A 20,292-nucleotide genomic window follows, 5' to 3' on the forward strand; every position below is an offset into this window, starting at 1 on the left:
TCTTAATTGTTTATAAAGTAATGTCAGAAGTGTCGTCAATAAAATGAGTGAATTCAACTGCTGGTTAGGACAAGTAACGCGGACATAACAGGGCTTACGAAAACGTGGTGCCACCCGGAAATAGGGGTTGATAAGTTTCAGTACGGCTTATATAATGTATTTAGGAAGGAAAGGGAAGATAGAAGAGGTGGTGGGGTCATGCTTCTTATCAAAAGCAGCCTGAGCGCGACGAAAACTTTCCTGGATTCAGACGGTTCGCATGCTAGTATAGACCAATAGTGTCGTGCTGCAGTGCCCCAACGTATGAACTGTCCAAGCATATCGCGCGCCTCCTCTCACCTCTTATAGGTAATACCTCGCATACCGTTAAAAAATAGCAGTGAATTCATCCACGCCATTAAGGACCTTTCAATCCCTGACAACACTGTCATGGCATCATTTGATGTGGTTTATTTATTCACCTCAATTCCCGTCCAACAGGACGTGCACTGCGCCAGAAAGCTCCTCGAGAACGACTTAAGCCTCCAATCCAGGACATCACTATCCACTGATGACATCTGTACCGCCCTCAACCTATGCTTATCAAGCAGCATCTTCACTTTTGAGGATTCAGTCTACCAGCAGGTACATGGCACTGCTATGGGTGCCCCTGTTAGTTCCGTAGTAGCCAAGATCGCCATGGAAGATCTAGAGGAGCAGATACACCGGAACCCACCTACACCTATTACAACATGGTGTAGATACGTTGACGATATTTTTACTGTAATACCACGTGGCTCTGAAACAGCACTACTGGAATACCTCAACTCCCTATCTAATTTCATCAAGTTTACTATAGAGTCAGAGGTGAACGGTACGCTCCCGTTCCTGGATGTCCTAGTGCATCGCGTAGGCCCACATCTAGAGACTTTAGTATACCGCAAACCTATGTGGTGCGGTATACTAAAGTCTTCATAAGCTTTTGCCTTGTCTTGTCAGTATTCTTTCCCTAGTACTGTCCCTGGCATGTTGATGACTTTTATTTGTATCAACATGCCAGGGACAGTACTAGGGAAAGAATACTGTACACCTCATCATCACCCGAGAACCAGATGACATATTGGGCTGACAGTACAGGAACCATTAGAAGGAAGTGATCACGGAGTTTACGATGGACGATGAAGAGAAAGAGAGGTAGCAGGAATTAAAGGCGAAGGTTATAACTTCAGGAGAGCAATTACGATGCCTCAAGGTGCTACATGGCCTCTATTAACTGGGGAGATATCGCACAGAGAGCGAATACAATTGAACTGTGGTATTCCTTTAAAACATTAATTACAGAAGCCTTGAATGCGTATATACCATTAAAAAATACTCTACGAGGAGGATTCCAAGTTAGATGAATTAAGGAAGTTGCCAAATTGCTTGAACAGAAAAAGATGGGATGGAAAAGTTAGAGAGCAATAAAAAGTACAGAAGCGTATAACAGCTACAAGTTGATCTGAAATAGTGCCATCGAAAAGGTTAGGCTGGCAAAGGCAGATTATGAGAAATCGCTGGCAAAGAAAGCAAAGGGGGCGGGGATAAGGAATTCTTCACATATATAAATGCAAAGAAGAGAAGGACAAACCAGATCGGACCCTTATGTAATGAACGTGGGACAGTATTAGATAACATAGCTGAAGTTGCAGATGAACTCAACACTTACTTTGCATTGATATTTACAGAAGAAAAACCCTTCACGTCAATGAGAAATTCTGGGAGTGAAGTAGAAAAAAATGTAATTAATGATGTTGAAATTTTACACGTTTATTTAATGAAAAGCTTTCGATCCTACATGCCAATAAGGCTCCTGAGGTTGATGGCATATACCCTATAATCTTAAGGAAGGTGGCAAGTGAATGCATTGAGGCTTATTGTGAGATCATCACTGAACAAGAGTGATTCAGTTGGATTGAAAAAGTGCCAACGTATCTCCAATACATAAGGGCGGTTCTAAGAGTGAAGTGGGAAATTACCGGCCGGTTAGTATTACTTTAGTAGTAAGGAAAATCATGGAGACGATTGGGGGGGGGGGAATTCAGGATCACTTTGATAGAAATGGAATTCTGAAGAATACTCAGCATGATTTTATAGAGGGAAAATCAAATTTAACTAATCTGGTTAGCTAATTCGACAGGGTCCCTCAAGAGCTGGACTTAGGGATTAATTTCGACGTTGTTTATTTGGATTTCAGCATAGCATTTTAATCAGTCCCACATGAGCGGTTACTTTATAAGCTGGAACAGGTTGGAATCACAGGGAAATTCTTAGATGGATAGAAGGATGGCTTCAGGGCAGGAGGCAGAGGGTTGTGATAAATGGCTATTCCTCAGATTGGGTTGATGTAAGAAGTGGGGTTCCCCAAGGATCAGTATTAGGACCACTGTTGTTTTTAATTTTCATAAACGACATTGATGAAGGGATAGAGGGCGTGATGTCTAAATTTGCAGATGATGTTAAAATTGGTAGAGTAGTTAATGATCACTGTCAAGCTGAGCTTCTTCAGAGAGACCTAGATAGACTTCAGGAATGGTCAGAAAAATGACAGCTATGCTTTAATCCAACAAAGTGTAAGGTATTTCACCTAGGAAACAGTAATCCCAAAATAACTTATTCACTTGGTGGATTTGAACTAAAGCCGGTAGTGGAGGAAAGGAACTTGGGTGTTACGATACGGTCAGACATGAAATTCTCTGAGCATTGTAAACAGGTTGCAAGTTGGTGTCCTATCGATGATTTATCGAACCATCGCTAGAAGAGATAAGGACGTCATAATCCCATTATATAAGGCTATTGTTAGACCACACTTGGAATATTGTGTTCAAGTGTGGAGACCCCACCTAAAGAAAGATATTGTGCTTCTTGAAAGGATTCAAAGACGGCTAACTCGCCTAGTGAGATCGGCAAAAGGGCGTCCATATGAGGAAAGACTTCGAATATGTGGGTTGCAGAGTTTGGACACCTTAGAGGAGATTTGATTGAGGTGTTTAAGGCTCTGAGAGGCATAAGCAAAATGAATAAGGACAAAGTTTTCATGGTTATAAATGATCCTAGAACTAGGGGCCATAATTTCAGGTTATGGGGGAAGTTGTTTAGACTGGATTGCAGGATGTTTTATTTTAGCCAGCGGGTTATAAATTACCTACAAGGGTGGTAGAGGCTGACAGTTTGAGGAAATTCAAAGGTCAACTGTATAATTACCTAAGGGAGGATATCATTAGCTTTCTAGCCTGTGAAGATAACAAGGTCACCATAATTTCTGGAAATCTTATCATGGAAAAGTGGCCGAACTTACAGACACCTCCCATTGCTCTACTAATTGAAAATGAAAGGCTCAAAGTTATCAATGAAGAGGTAAATATCAGAGTAAACTTACTTGAAAGAATAGTAGACACGTTTTCTCCTGCCACTCTCACCCAATCAAATCATTCTCCAGTGTCAACTCAGGAAATTCCTGTCATAAAGAGTGATGCTATTTATGCGCAGTCATTAACTGAGATCCCTACTGCAGTCAAAACCTTTGCGGATGCCACCCGTAGTGGGTTGCAAATGAATGAGAAAACTCAACCAAGTAATGATGTTATCATTATCAGAGCCTCTGAGAATAGTAAATGCAAGACAAGCACCGAGGTCAAAAACTTAGTCACTAAAACCTTAAAAACTGAACTTAAGAATATAAAAGTTAAGTCCCTTAGATTAGTTGGAAATCGAGGCGTCGTTCTGGAAACAGCGATAAAGTCAAATATTGGGTGTATTTCTGCTTCAGAAATTTTACCACTGTAATCCTTCCGTGACAATTTACGACGTCCCTAAAGACTTTTAAAAGAGGAAATTATAGAAAATCTGTGCAATAAAAACTTAGCTAATTTCGATTTTACCCTTGACGATATCGACCAGGCTACTACAGATTCACTACAAAATCAAGATCCTCTTCATACGTGCACTGGGTGATAAGTTTCTCGCCAAAGATATATAACTGTATTTCAATGTTAGGAAGAATTTTTCTAACCTGAAGCTCCCACAAACATCGTCCGTTTACTACAGTAACCAAATGCTATCTCTATCTTGGTTTTAGTCACACTACACAGTGTAGTGTGACTAGATCGACCTTATCAAACCCTAACTTTTTACCTTTTGTCTATATATTGCCCTCCTTCTTAGGATTTTAATGATTCCCTGAATTACCTCGAATCTGCATTAAACTTCTTGGGGCCTAAAAATATCATAATCACATCTGATGTAAATGATAAATCTAGTATGTGGTTTAGTACTAGCTCTGATACAAAGGGCAAATTTCTGGAAGGGTTTATAATTAATCATAACTTATCTATTGTCAACAGACCACAAAAATTTACTACGTTTTCAAGTTATTCAGAATAGTCAAATATCGATGTGACCCTGACTACTTATAATTTCAGTCCTAATATATCTGATTGGACCGTTTTTCCTGATTGGACAACAAGCGATCACCGAGTTATCTCTTTCTACGTAACTCCCTCCAGTACTTCCGGCCAAAATTATACTCCTCAACCAGACCTTTCTAGGTTTTCAATAAAAAATATTAACTGGCAATCTTTTGATGCTTTAATGTGCATGGATTTTACTGAGAAAGATAAAGACATTTTTCAGGACTTTTCTGCTAATGAAACTGTTATTGCAATCCAAAGTGCGATTATTAAAGTCTTATACAAGTCTTCAAGGGAATAAAAGACCAATATCAAAACGTGTTCGTGGTGCTCTCAAGAACGCACAGTACTTAGAAAATCTGTCCATCAGGGCCGTCGAAGATACCAATGACATCAACATTGGCCTTCTGCTGATGCGTAGCATTTTCACTCACTATATACTTATCTTAAAAAAAGATACGTAAAAGCTATAGCTTCTCGAAAACGAGGGACCTGGATGAATTTTTTCGTCAACAGCTCTGGCAACGCAAATCCGTGGGGCCTTCTCTACAAAATCTCACGGAACAAGACCTCTTCAATAGCAGTTTTTGGTACCGTGGTCAACAATTCTTTTGAGACATCTGACCGGTCAGACTCTGTTAGTACTATTTTGGACAGATTATTTCCAATTGGTGACTCCTCAACTGACACACAAGCTCACTCAAACCCTCGTTCTTCAAACTCTGAATATAAATCTGACGAAGCTAGACCTCCATTCACTTCTGTGGAACTTGAAACTGTCGCAAAGAAAATCAATACTAAAAATGCCCAGGTCTGGATCTAGTAGGAAACTTATTTGTTTTAAGGATAATTAAATTAATACCACTATTACTGATTAATCTGTATAATAAATGTTTGCAAGAGGGCCTCTTCCCAGACATATGTCCAACCTGCCCAACTGTCTGCTGAGAGGAGGGCTTTTTCCTGAAGACCCATCCAAATTATTATTATTATCTGTTTATTTCCATAAGGAAACCACCCCGGGACGGCAAAGTGCCAGGAGGGTGCTAAGTACATATCAGGGTACGAGATACTACGTGCAGAGGGCTACATATACTAAACACGTAGTCTCGTCCCGAAATATTATATACACATTTTATGTTTAATATATACAGTATTTACACATTAATGATTCTGTACATACATTCTACAACTCATATATTTACAATTCACTAATAATTCCATCTATAACTTACATATTTACATAACTGTTACAGAAGGTGTATTTTTCCAGTCAACAACTTACCAAATTATTATTGTTCTTAAAGCAGAAAGTTTCACTTGTATTCACAATTCTTTGGTACTTTGCAGCCGACTCATATTTCGGTAAATCTGTATGAATTCTGGAAGATCTCTTTCCGGTATGTTGCATCCTCACACAGTTTTTCGGCATCTATGTGTAGTGAGTTAAATACTTTTGCTGTATTTGATGGGAAGAATCTTTGCAGGCTACTAAGATTGTTCAGGACTGAACGCAGTGGATTATTTACTTCTCCGCAACGTCTAGCAGTGGCACGCGGTTTAACTAGAATATTATCCAGGACTGGAGCATCCACTCTGCCTGTGAGCATTTGTGCGAGAGTGTGTATATTCCTGTTAATTGTCCGCTGCATCCAGGGTGTGATGTTAAGGTTTGAGTAGAGAATGGCCCTTGAGATAGTAAAAGGGTGGCCAGCAACTCTGTTAAGCCATCGCAAGAACCAGTACTCGATCCCAAGGACGGACTTATAATGTGAATCTGGAGCTGAAGACCAGATTTGCGAGGCATACATTGCAATTGGCAGGACACACATTAAAATGTACTTGGTCGCTAGCTGAGGATCCCTAATTCCTACCAGTTCCTGTCTAGTAGCCCATAAAGCGGCGAAATTTTTGTCTTCATATGGGCGAAGTGTTGAGCAAAGGTGAGTCTGTCATCCCACTTAAGACCCAGGTCCAGGTGAGAGTGCACTTTTTTCAACGCTAGACCCGTTCACAGAGATCGAGATGTCATTTTTATTCTGCTTGCAAGTTATGGTCATTTGGGCAGAACTTCAGTGCATTAATACGGAGCCCGATGCAATCCAGGTAGCTCTCAAATTCCCGGATTGTGCTATTTTCCACCTGGCAAATACCTTCTGCTGATTCACGGTCTTTGTAAGTGATGTTGAAATTTACATCGTCAGCATATGTTATAAAATTGTAGTACCGTGCAAGAAACGGCTCCAGGGCGGCCGCGAAAAGGGTAGCCGAAAGAACTCCCCCTTGTGGCACTCCTAGCGAGAGGGCAAAGTATGATTGTAGCTTTTGGTGCTTAACAGTAAGTTTTCTATGTTCTAGCAGGCTGGTTATTATAGTTAACAAATTTCCTCTTACATTAAAATAATTCCTTAAAATCGCAATGAGCGCTGGAATTGAGACGTTGTCGTAGGCTGCGGAGATATCCAAAAAAATAATATCAATTTGCTTTTTCTCATTTAGTGCTTTCTGCACGCGAAAAAGGGTTTCCAGTAAGTTTGTTATTGTTGATCTACCCGAAATGACTGAGTGCAAATGTGGTGGTCCATGGCTGAAGCAGTGTCGGTTGATGGTAGGAAGCAGTGCTTTTTCGAGTACCTTCTGTAGGGTGCAACTAACAGAAATTGGTCTGTAATCCTTAGCCAATTTTGGGTGTTTAATCTTTGGTATTGGGGTTACAATGTAATTTTTCCAGGCTTGCGGGAAAGCTCCTGACCTAATGATTTTCTGACAGATGTGCAGTAATAGATCTATTATAAATGGGCTACTTATCTTAAGGATGAACATTGGAAATTTGTCTGGTCCAACAGTGGCCTTATTGGGCAGATCGTTGATTGCTTTCATTACGCTCTCTTTGGTGATTTGTATTTCACTCAGTGGAGGTCTTGTTGGTTCCTCTCTTGCCGAATAGTTTCGCTTGCTTAAATCTTTCAGGAGTTCCAAAATTTTATTACCATTATCAATGTTCTCAATTTGATTCAGTCCATGCAGATTACCAAAAGTGTTATTAGCCCATTCCTTGAAAATGCATTCGGTCATATTCTGTGTGCTATTTCTATTGCTAATAATTCTTTCTGCAAATCCAGTCTGTAAATCTTTCGACTCATTAAGAGACATTTAGTAATCTTTTAAAATTTTTTGCTAGATTTCACTTCAAAATTTGACTTGACTTCAGGAGATGAATGAACAACAATTCTCTGTTACTCGGAAAAGATCATTCGGAACTAAAAGATTTTAAACAGCTTGTTCTTGTAAATTGCGTCTGTTCTATGGTAGATTTGCTGTTTGTTGGATTCCCCGGAGGAAGACCACGCAAGCCTGAGATCGAATAACTCAGAAAAAAAATCAGCAACTTAAAAGCTCTTTCTCGTAAGATCTTTGCTTTTATGGCTTTCACTTTTATTTCAATTTTGTTTCATTTTGTCATCAAAGCGAAAGAGTTTCCATTCGGTGTTGCGCTTCCAAATACTTTTATAAGAAATTTTGTAAGTTACGAAATAAACATTTCCTTTGAAGTTTAATGCATCACAAAAGCAGGCCTTCCAAGCAGAAGAGGCTTAATTTTTATTTTGAAATGGCTCATTCCGATTTTGATAAAAACCAAATAACAGAGAATTTTGACATTTAGTGAATTTTTCAGTTTACTTCAACATCGAAAATTCCGCGGATTCCATCTGGATTTTTCAAATACTTTTCCTCGCTTTTTTATTTCTTAGGGCCTTCATAAACAGTGATGACACCATTGTCTTCCATAATACAGTTGATTTGTTTTCTGGATAAAAAAAAAAAACACTTTTCGACAGGAAAAAAGGTCTAAATCTTATCCACAACCGAGATCTTTCTGAAGTAAATGGAAAAAACGGGGGCTTTCTCAATGAATGATGAAAACGGATGCCCGACGCATGCTACCACAAATTATAGGCAATTGGACTGTGGATTTTTTTTTTTTTTTGGAAACTGTTGCACTTGTTCCGTCTAACCCATATAACATTTATCAGTAGATTGAGTGGACTGAAATCATGGGACACCCAACTACTAACCGGTAGGCTCACCTTTCGCCCGGATAAGGACAGTCACACGGCGAGGCAATGAATCCATTAGTTCACAAAAGCGTGCCACACGTATCCATCCATGCTTGCTGCACCGCTGTCAATAATTCCGTCGCATTCCTGGATTGAGGATCCAAAGCTCGAATGGACCTTTCCACGGCATCCCAAAGATGCTCCACAGGGTTCATGTCCGGTGAACAGGGAGACCATTCTATGGTGCTAAATTCTGCGGAATGTTCTTCGAACCATGTTCTAGTCACTACGGCTCTGTGAGGAGGCGCATTGTCCTGCTAGAAGAGTCCATTGCCCTGTGGGTGAACGATAACCATGAAGGGATGCGGATTGTTTGCTAGGATGGACACGTAACCTGGACCGTTCAGTGATGCGTCTAGACGTATCAGAAGTCCCAACGTGCGCCATTTGAACACGCTCCAGACCATTACCGACCGTCCTCCTGCCTGAACAGTTCCTTGTTGACATGACGGGTGCATAGCTTCGTGCAGTTTCCGCCAAATACGTATCATCCCGTCGCTCGAAATAACTGGAAACGGGACTCATCGGACCAGAAGAAGGTCCAAGGTTCAGTGCCGATGTTCTTTCGCCCAGTTGAGGCGTAGTCCTATGTCGTGGTGTTAGCAATGGGACGTTGGTGGGTCCCATAACCTATTGCTGCTAAATCGCCTGATGGTGTTGGCGGAGACGTTTCTGGCACCTCCCTCGTTGAAGCCGGCAGTGACTTGTGCCACTGTCGCTCTCCGGTTGGATAAAACAATGCGAGACAGACGTCGATGGCCATGTTCATCCACTTTTCTCCGCCCACAGCGCTGTCCATGATGACATGTTATTCCGGAAATGGCGTATTCCCGATACACTGTTGATACTGTCGAATGGGGATAGTGCAATTTTTGTATCACTTCCGCGATAGAGTGACCCATGCGTCGGGCATCCACTATCATTCCTCTTTCAAAGTGGGTTAACTCACGACGTTTATCCATAGTGACATCGAATTACCGTGTACCTGAATGCAGTGATGCAGTGTATCTAGATACCTGCCAAGCGGTGGGTTCGTCCAATAGCGAGAGGGGTGTCACCGTCGCGTTGACCAGGAACCAGGTGTCCCATGAATTCTGTCCTTTCAGTGTCCGTTATAACTGAAAAATATCCCAAGCTCGGTTTTGTGCCTTTCTTTCTGTTTTGCATTCTTAGTTCCACGACTGCTTTGGAAAGTGTGGAAATCAGAAGGTTGTTTTAGGGATTGCAATTGCCACTGTAGCGACAATGTGGATGAAACAGGTTGACTACTTTTGGTTAGGCTATTGATTGAAGAAAAGTTCCACTAATTTCTACATACCATCTAGGTATGTAGAAATTAGTGGAGAGTCAGAGGAGAGGTGGCGGATATTTTAGATAGATATTTGAGGGCTGGTATTAATGTACTGAGCGCGGAGATGAGCATGAATTGTGATTTTTCCATTGGCACTGACGGACAAGTTCATAGGTCCACAACCAACATTCATCTATCAAGGCATGCAAAGTATGCTGATGGTTTCTTTTCTTTGCCTTCGAAGAGGTGCAAAATAATTTCGATCTTGTATCCCTTTCTGGATTCAATGTGGGCCAAGAAGGGATCAAGTCACTGAAACGTCAATTGGACATACGAGGAGAGGTTGTGGAGAGGGATTAAACTGGATTTAAGTTTGAGATAAATGAGAGGCAAATACACTCTGTGACACATGTCACTGCATCATCAACTGATTCATGTTGATCTTTAATAGAATCAAAGTCCGTTAGTGGGATTGCAGTTGGATGACAGGGCCAGGGAGATATTTGTCTCGCGCGGTAAATACGAGTATATACTGTATAACAGGTCGTTAGGAGAAATTGCTGCTGCTTCTGAGTTGGTGTTCAAATTAGCATATATATGTGTACGCTAATTTGAACTCCAACTCGCGTCACTTCAGAAGCAAACTGATTTGTTTATTCAGGAGCGTTTTGACAAATTCCACATTTCGTTGTAATTCACGACAGTTCCACTGTAGTATGAATTTAACCATTCTTATTTGGAATTAGTGGATCCGTTGGCTGGCTTCCGAAGTTACGCAGGTTTTGATTTGCCTTTTTGGTTTTAATTCAATGTAGTGTAAGCTGATTAGGGAATGGGAAACGATTTTGATTAAGCTTAACACTTCAGATGCTGTTTTAGTTAATTTTGTGATATTCCTCTTAATACATAAGAGGAATTAAATCAGTGCTTTGTGTGGGTCGAAATTGATTATATACATCTGTGTGTTTTTGCGAAGTGCCTTCATGATGTCACGATTCCTCGTCGAACAGTTTGTAATTGTTGACCAACCTTCAATAAAGTATGTAGTCATAACCTTAGTCAGTGGGCTTGGTTTATGGATGGATCTATAGGATGGGTCGTTAATTGTTTCACATTTCTTTTCAGTCTGTCAGGTAAATAACCGATCTTAAAAATCACACTTATAAAATATCAGTTCAGATAAGACAATATAACTATTCTTACAAACGGCCATTGGGATTCCATTTGGACCAGTACTGTAGATTTACAACCATAAACCACCTTGAGACTGCCCACTGGGAGACAAATTCTTGTGATGAATAATAAAAATCGCTTAAAGTGTACCACAAAAAGAGGAGCACTTCAAGGGGACGTTCTGTCGTCATTCCTTTTTTTCGGCAGCCATTGGGAGATGTTTATGTTGCTGCATATTAACCATCTGGTATGCAGACGATCTCGATATTTTTATCTCACAAGAGAGCTAAGACACTGTACAAAAATATATATAACTTATATTAGGGTCAGCTGGAAAGTTACTTTCAACTACTCATGTGTATTGTGTCTGTAAATTTTGTGTGTTCTCTGATCGATTTGCTTGCTTTGCTGTATCCACGCACACCCAAGACACTGTACATGTCTCACAAGGCTGCAACACGTCAGATTTCGTACCTTGTAGCCTACCTCAAAGCTCTTGGCTTAGAATGAAATTCCAGCGAGTCCACCGAGACCACTTTTTCAAACAAAAATAAAAATAACATCAGAGTTATCCTAGATGGCTTCCCTGTCAACAGAGTCGTGGATCTCATATTTAGGAGTCACCCGTGGAACGAACAACTCGCCTTCTCGCAGCATTCGAACACCAAGAAAAAGACTCTTCAGCCCTCTGGAGAACAAAGCACGAACTTATTGGTGTTTACCATTCGAGCCACGTAACTCAATATGTCCTGGTAGACACCGTTCTGCCACTTTATTAGGTACATCCCTGCTGTGCATACAAATGGTTTATCCCAAAACGTTGCAAGTCACATCACCACAGTTGTCGATATCAACCTTTCTAGTATCAGTTAAACGTACGAACCGTAGAAGAATGGGGAAAAGGAGTGATCTAACGGACTTCAAACGTGGCATGGTAGTAGTGCAAGACGTGCTGGACAAAGCGTCTCTGAAACGGCAGTTCTCCTGAACTTTTCACGCACCACAGTTTCAAGGATGTATCGAGACTAGTGCAACGAACAGAAAACATCCTTTTAAGTGGCACTCCTGCGGAAGAATATACGCTTGTTGATGGAAAAAAAGTGTAAAGTGTATTTAGTGTCTAACGGCACCAGGGGTTTCCTCCATCTCCGCGTTGCTTTCATTGTGGGTGTACCAGTTCACTGGGAAGGCCAGAGATTTAAAAGTGTGTGGATATTGTATATGTGTAGTGTTGTGTTCTGTTGTTCATCTGGCCATTTAGCCACTGGATCCCTACTGAGGCCCAACGTTGTCCACACTGGGCCCCGTGGGCAGACCAGGTACACCAGCATTTTTAGATAAGTACTCTGGCAGGTCCTGCCACCTAATTTCCTGAGATTTCAGTGGCTAGGACCTATATATATAAAAAAGGGGGGGGGAGAGGGATAAACGCTTGAATCTAATTAGGCTGAAAGAGGTTACAAGTGTGTCGAGTTTGGCATTTAAAATTTTACGTTGTGGGGCATACGCTTTTCGCTGGCGATATGGGTACAGTAGGGGGGAGAGACGGAAGGCTGGGGGGAAAAGACAGAAGTATGGGGTCAATAGGGAAGGCGACCCCAGGTATATCAGTGGGGCATGCCCTTGCCCCGCCAGAGAGAAATGAGGGGTGGTGGGGTGGGGAGGGGGCAGAAAGTCCTTCCCCTCACCCCACCAGGGATAGGGAGTGAAAGTGGGCTGGGCAAGGGAGCTCTGCCCAGTTCGCCATAACGGCAATTTGCAGTGCCCTCCAGCAAGTGCAGTCTGATGATGACTCGTTGGTGGGGCTTGGTCCTTTTCTAGGTGTGTGGTTTCATACTGGGAGCGATGACATTCTGGCTGGAGCCACTCCTATTGGTTCCTAGGTCGATGCTGTTTCATTTATTCTGCTGCATATTACGCCATTTGTCCTTAGTATTTTGCGATCCTTTCCTCTGTGTTGATGTTTTATCAGTTTGTCTTTATTTATTATTTGTGGTCATCTAATCGTTGTGGATGGCTATTTCTGTTCGTCGTCTATTGAAGACGTCAAGTGTTGATGAGAGTGTAGAGTGTGTAGAGTGTATTTAGTGTCAAGCGGCACCAGGGGTTTCCCCCATCTCCGCGTTCCTTTCATTGTAGGTGTGCCAGTTCACTGGAAAGGCCAGAGATTTAAAAGTGTGTGGATATTGTATATGTATAGTGCTATGTACCGTTGTTCTTCTGGCCATTTAGCCGCTGGACCCCTGCTGAGGCCCAACGTTGTCCACACTCAGCCCCGTGGAGGCAGGCCAGGTATATCAGCATTATAATTAATTACTCTGGCAGGTCCTGCCACCTAATTTCCTGGGATTTCAGTGGCTAGGACCTAAAAAAAAAAAAAAAAAAAAAAAAAAGATTTGATCTTTCGCGTGGGGGGGGTTAAGAGCGCTAGGATTTGAAAGGCCGAAACTATTGGCAAACAGTAATTTGGACATGATTAAATTTGGACGTGTAGGGCAATCGCTTGTGTACAGATAGAGTAGGTAGTATGAATCAGAGAGATAGAGTAGGGGAGGGAGACTGAAGACTGGGGGAGAGAGACAGAAATATGGAGTCAATAGGAAAGGCGACTCCAATAGGTGTCAGTGGGGCATGCCCATGCCCCACCAGAAGGAAAAATGGGGGTGGCGAGGAAGGGAGGAGACAATAGGACAGGCACCTCCCCCCTGCCAGGGAAGTGGAGTGGAAAGAAAACCAGGAAAGAGTGCCCAGCTCGGTCGCCAGTTGGCGCACTGGCAGCAAATCTGCTGTTCAAGTTGGGGAAAAAGATATGGGTCCAACGAAGCAGTCGGAACCAGTTCCCCGATGTCATTCATTGGCTATGTGTCCATCCAGGTAAGTTGAGGTCAGTCACATTTATGGGTTATATACACGACCAGGGTAGTCTCGTGGAGTGTCTCTTTTGCATCCCTGATAGGTCTGGTCCGTTGATCCTGTTTCCATCATCAGGAAGGGTGGTCTAGTGCTGCTTATAGTCCGGTGTTGTGGAAGTTTAATGTCTGCTACAAGGCGTACTGCGCCCTTATTTCCTGATCGCAGAACAGGTTCTTCTTCTGGCAAAGAGTTCCTGTGCAAATCTGGTGAGGTTATATTTTTCGCTTGTGTCCAAGAGATGATGCTCCTGACCTCGCGGCACGTAGGTCAATCTTGTTATTAGATTTCCACGTAAGTCCTCGTAGTTTGTACATTCGTGCATGAGGTGGGTCCAGCTTTCCGGTTCGCCACATGAACAGTTGGGGTCTTGGAGGAGGCCCAGAGATGTTAGTTTCTCGTTGAAGGGGCCGTGACCCGTCAATAAGTAGGTGGCATATAGGCCTGGGTGGAACCATACAGGTAGTTTTGGGAAAAACCTGTCTACATCAGGTATGAAGCGTCGTGTCACCTCTCCTTTGGTTGAGTCTGTCCACCTGTTTTGCCATTCCTGTTTTAAGTGTGCCAAGAGCCGAGCCTTTTCCATTTTTATATTGTGTGTGAGTTCAATCGTAAAGCCCGAGTAGGTCACAGAGATTCCTTTTGATATGTAGTATGCTAGTCCGCATCTGATCACTTCGAGATCCAGAGGTAAGGATCCAGTAAGAACCTGGAGCGCCTCCGTGCTCACAGTATTGCAGGCTCGGGTTGTTTTGAGCAATATTGTTCGTTGTGTTGAGTCCAGTATTCTTTTGTTGGTGGTCAGTCTGGTTCTATGATACCATATTGGTGCACCGTATGTGATCGCTGGGAGAAAAGTAGTCTTGTAGTATAGCAACATGGTTTGTTTACTCAGTCCCCAGTCCTTGCGTGAGACTCGCGCAATCAGGCCTGAGTAGTTCCTAATCTTCGTCCTGAGTTGCCTGAGATGCGGTAGGAATGTAAGCTTGCTGTCAAAAATGATCCCGAGGTATTTCATTTGTTGGGCGAATTTGATTGTAGCGCAATTTATTTTAATTTGCGGTGGCCTCCTTATGTCCAATGTTCCCTTAAGCAAGATGGAAGTCGTTTTGGCAGGCGAGATCTGTAGAAAGTTCTCCGTAGCCCACCGCTGTAGAGTATACAGAGCTTGATTTGCTCGAATCTCAAGTTGTGTCCTATTATCTGCCGTCACAGTGAGAATTAAATCATCTGCAAATGCTTGGGTTACCACCTCCCCAAGGCCGGTGTTCAGAAGATCATCAAATACTATATTCCACAGCAGTGGACCGAGCACGGAACCCTGGGGGCACCCCCTGTGGATGTTCCTGCTGATCTGTTGGTATGGTACTTTCACTTCTATTTTTCGGTGTGAGAGGTAGCTTTTGATATTATTATAAAGGTTACTTGGGACCTGTGCCATTCTGAGCCTGCCCAGGACGCTCGGCCACCAAAGTGAGTCGAACGCCCCGGCAAAATCCACTGCAATAGTGAGAAAGTACTTCTGTTGGCAATCATTCACTGATATCAGTAGGTTTCTCATCGCATCGACAGTCGAGTGACCTGGCTTGAATCCGAATTGGTTTTTTGCCTCAAGATTGGCAGTGGAGTAGTAGTGTTGTATCCGTCTATGAAGGAGCCGTTCATATAGCTTACTTAAAACTGTTAGGAGCGCTATGGGTCGATATGATTCCGGGAATGCCGGATTTTTGCTTGGGGCTTTGAGAATTAATTTGACATTTGCTGTTCTCCACTCCATAGGGAAGTAGCCAGCCTCCAGGCAGCAATTGTACAGCCTTAAGAGAAGTTGGGGTTCTAGGTCAGCAACCTTCTTTATGATTTCGGGTTCAAGCATATCTCTTCCAGGGCATCTTTTGGACCTAATCCGGGCAGTCGCTTCTTGGAGTTCCTTCATTGTAAATGGTTGTTCTATCTGTTCCGTGAGGTATTCTTCATTTTCTTTGCACAGCTTGAGTTGTTGTTCACTGGTTGGCTGTGCTGGTTCCTTCAGTATTGCGTTTAGGAGGTTGTTGACTGATTCCTCCCACGTTGTTGTTAGAGTGCCTTGTGGAGTTCGAGTCGTCGTGAGGACTTCTCCCCTGGGGAGTTTATTCGTAGTTACTTTGTATATAACCCCCCAGGGATCCGCATTTTCAGCTGTGGAGACAAGTAACTCCCAGGATTTTCTTTTACTCTTTTGGATTTTGTCTGTGTATAGATTTCTTGCCTCCCTATAGCGTTGTCTTAAGGCCTCCACCTCAGCCTGCGGCCAAGACCTGCGGGCTCTTTGGAATTGTTTCCTTCTATTTGTGACCTCCTTCCTAAGAGTCTGCAGCTCCCGGGTCCACCATGGGACCATTCCTGGGGAGGGTCTCTTCTTCTTTATGGTTGCACTGCTGGACTCTGTGATTATGTTAGTCACTGTTCTTTGCAGGATGTCTGGATCAGTTTCCTTCTCTATTTGCTGTTGTCTAGCTTTGATAGCTATGGCTAGGTGAACCGCAAACTGATTCCAGTCCGCTTTGTGGATTGCAAATCTGTTGGTGAGATATCTGGTGATTGGGGTTCTGGTTAGCGTTCTTGAGATTCAGTACGTGATCACCCGGTGATCGGATGTTGTCCAGGAATTTTCGACTGTCCATCTGTCGATGTGCGCGGCCATATTGCCTGTGGCTATTGTTATGTCTATGTCTGCTTCCCAAAGCAGGTTGCAGAATGTGGGCAAATGGTGTGGCTGGTTAAGGATCACAAATGGCGAGGTGGCTAGGAAGTCTTCAAGTAGCTGACCATTGTGCGTAGCTCTTCTGCTCTCCGTTTTGCTATGCCATGCAGGCGACCGACAGTTCACGTCTGCTCCCACAATAATCCGCTGGTTTGGTAGGATGTCAAGTAGCTGTTGCAAGTAATTTATGGCAGTTGTGATATCCTGTCCCGGTCTAGAGTAGAGGGATATGGCGTAGAAGGCTCCTATTGGTGTGATGACATGGGCGCAGGCTGCCCATGGTGTGCACAGCTGTGCGATCTTCGTTGCCGTGATGTCCGGGTTTCGGACCAGGACCGCGGCCCAGGGAGTGTCCTCATCAGATTGGATTAGTTTATATGCAAGGGGATAGCCCCTTACTTGTTTGGAATGTGCATACGGTTCCTGAAGTAGCAGGATATCAACGCTCTCTTGGTCGGCCTTAAGGCGTAGCTGGTCAGCCACAGCCCTGGCTCTCTGTGCATTATGCTGGAATATTTTCATCTCTGTAGTGTTGAATTTCTTAGTTGTAGTCGCCATAATCAGTTCTAGTTTGGTGCATGCTCTTCGCTTTGATGTATGAGGGACAGTTAGGGTCCCTTATCGAGTGTTTGCAATCCATTTTTACCAACTTGCAATTAGCACAGATAGGGTCTTTGTCCTTATTTGGACAGTTTATAAACTCGTGTCCCCGCTCTGTACAATGGCCACAGGTGGGCTGAGTCTGAGCACAGGTGTGGGTAGTATGCCCGAATTTACAACACCGGAAGCATTTTGGGACGGGTACGTACTCCTTGAAGCGGTGGCTGCCCCAGTTGATAAAGACTCTGTTTTGCTGGCATATAGTCTTCCAGGCCGCTGGTGAGAGCTCTACTACCCAGTTAGTGGCGTTTCCTGCTCTAGCTTTAGTCTGAAATCTCGGAGTAACGATGGTTGATGGTGCCTTCCCTGGATAGTCTTGCTGTAGGTTTCTCATGTACAGTTCTGTTTGGATCTCAGTCGGGGTTATGTCCTTGTCCAAGTCGTATATAATTACACAAGGCCCCTTTCTTTTCGGTGGTAGGGCCTCTAATCCAAGTGTGTGGATTCTTTGATTGTTTAGTATCAGGTTTGCATCCGCCTTTGTCTGGGTTTCAATAATAACACCCACATTTCGGGTTTTGCGAACCGATTTGATTTTTGCCGCTTTTAAGTCTTCGGTAAGGTTGTTTACTACTATGCTCTTTACCTCTTCGCTGGTGTGGACTTCATCTTTGGAGGTCGGTCTTACGATGACTAGGTGAGGGGTTGGCAAGAGGGTCTTGCGTTTAGTGGTAGATTCCTTGGTTACTGTTTGGTTGGTGGGTTGCTGTGTCCTCAGCACTTCAGCAAAAATGGGGGCTCGCTGTTGCACTTTGTTCGCCCCACTTTCAAGATAGGCATCAAGCCTGGCAGTTATTTTTTCATTTTCCAGGTGCGTTTGGTCCAAAATTGTTTCTAGTTTGGTCCACAGGGAAACGATTTCAGCTCTTAGTCCTGTAGTCACTCTGCTGCTCTGCTTCTTGAATAGGTTTTCAAGGGCGGTTCGCAGGATTAGTTTCTGTTCAGGGACGGTGCCCCTGGGCAAGGTTGAATCCAGTGGTGGTTCCTCTTGTTTCTCTTCGGTAGAATCCCGTTGGGAGGCATGAATCTCTTGTGATTCTCTCGTGTCGGTTTGTGAACGGGTTTTCCTTTTAGCGGAGGGGAGCTCCGGCGCGGGGATTCACCGGCCCCTCGTCATGTTCGATGACTGTAATGTCATCCTTGTTGGTATGCTGCAACGAGGTTTGGGTTTTATTGGTTTTACCTTCCATGTTGGGATAATTTCAAATAATCGAAGTAGGTCCGGATTTCCGAGTCGGTAGGGTGTTGCTTCAGTAGGACTTGATTTTTGGTGCAGGAAGACACCCGCTACAAGTTCGTAATCCAATTTGGTGAATTTTTGTGCACTAAAGAAGATTTTGAAAAGCAGGTGGTCGCTGCAAGGCAATTACTGCCAGAGGCGTAGAGTGCGCCCAAGTAGCGCTCGCTAAAGAAAAGCTTAAGCGGCAAGTGACCTTCAGCTATGACTGTGAGTGTGGCCCGAGACGTTGATATGCGCCTAGCAAGTGGTGGCGGTGGCGAAGCTAGTGTCGAATGAGAGAGGTCCGAGGAGGATGGCTAGAATTGTGCAAGCAAACAGACGGGCCACAATGTCGTACATCACGTCAGAAAACAACCTTGGTGCGCAGAACAAAATATCGCAACCGACCACTAGTCGCACTTTGTCGCGAATGGGTTACAACAGCCGACAGCCACATCGCATACCTTTGTTATCAATGAAAACAAGAGAGCACGCCTTCTGTGGACATAGCAACACCAGCACTGGACTATCGACGATTGGAAAACAGTTGCTTTGTCTGACGAGTCAAAGTTCCTGGTGCATCTTGTTGATGGAATTTGGCGAAAACAACATGAATCCATGGTCCCGTCATGTCTGACGACTAATGTGCAAGATGGTGGGGGCAGTGTTATGGCGTGGGGAATGTTTTCTTGGAACACGTTGGGTCCATTAATACCCATAGATTCACGTCTGAATTCCACATCGTATCTAAACATTGTTGCTCACCAAGTGCATACGTTCATGTTGACAGTTTATCCTCAGTGAGATGGTTACTTCCATCAGAATAATGCGCCGGTGCACAAAGCCCGAATCAATATGGAATGGTTCGAGGAACATGATAATGACGTTTCTTTGCTACAGTGGCCCTGGCTGGCTACGCAAGAAGCGTGTGCTACGCACTGCTGCTCCTTCCCACCTGGCTACGGAGGCACCTACAGTGGCCCGCTCAGTCCACGGATCTCAGTCCTATTGAATATCTTTGGATGAGGTGGAAAGGGCTGTTCGTTGCAGGCCTACACCTCTGTCGAATCTCAAGGAAGTGCGTGACACACTAATGTCTGCATGGTACTCCATTCCTGTATATCGTTTTCAGCATCTTGTTCAATCCGTGCCTAGACGAATTTAGGCTGTTTTGAAGGTGGCTAACAGCACGCTACTAGGTAGATGTATCTAATAAATTGGCAGCACAGTGTATGTCTTCCCAGCCGCGCTGTACGCATGTGTTCTTTGGTCCTCTGCTTCGGCTACTCGATACAGATCAAGAATTTTTGCCATCCTGGGATCCAATATTCATAGGATACTGGATCCTAAGATGACTAAATACACTCGGGAAACCATTCAGAATCCTATACATCACCTTTAACTGTACCCCATGGGAATTAATCTTAATTAGGACCAATATCATCCTAGCAAACCATAATCAGGACCAACATCACCACCCTGGTGAAACTGTTCACATCCAGAATCGATGCGCCAAACCTTTCGGTTGTTGATGACTCTGTCGAATCCGCAATACGACATACAGAACTGTCATTTTTCAGAAAGGTTACTGGCTGATGGAGAACCTCTGTACTTATTGAATTCAGATCACTCTGGTGTGTACTCGTTATTCGGATTTGTACTTATTTTATCTATCCCAATCTTTGATTTCAAAATTGTTTCATGGTTATGAAGTAAAAAGCGTCAATATTAGAATTTGTTTTCACCTATAATTT

This window comes from Mastigoproctus giganteus, chromosome 2 (assembly GCF_048544385.1).
Source record: "Mastigoproctus giganteus isolate SK-2022 chromosome 2, ASM4854438v1, whole genome shotgun sequence".
In the NCBI taxonomy this organism is placed as follows: Eukaryota; Metazoa; Arthropoda; class Arachnida; order Uropygi; family Thelyphonidae; genus Mastigoproctus; species Mastigoproctus giganteus.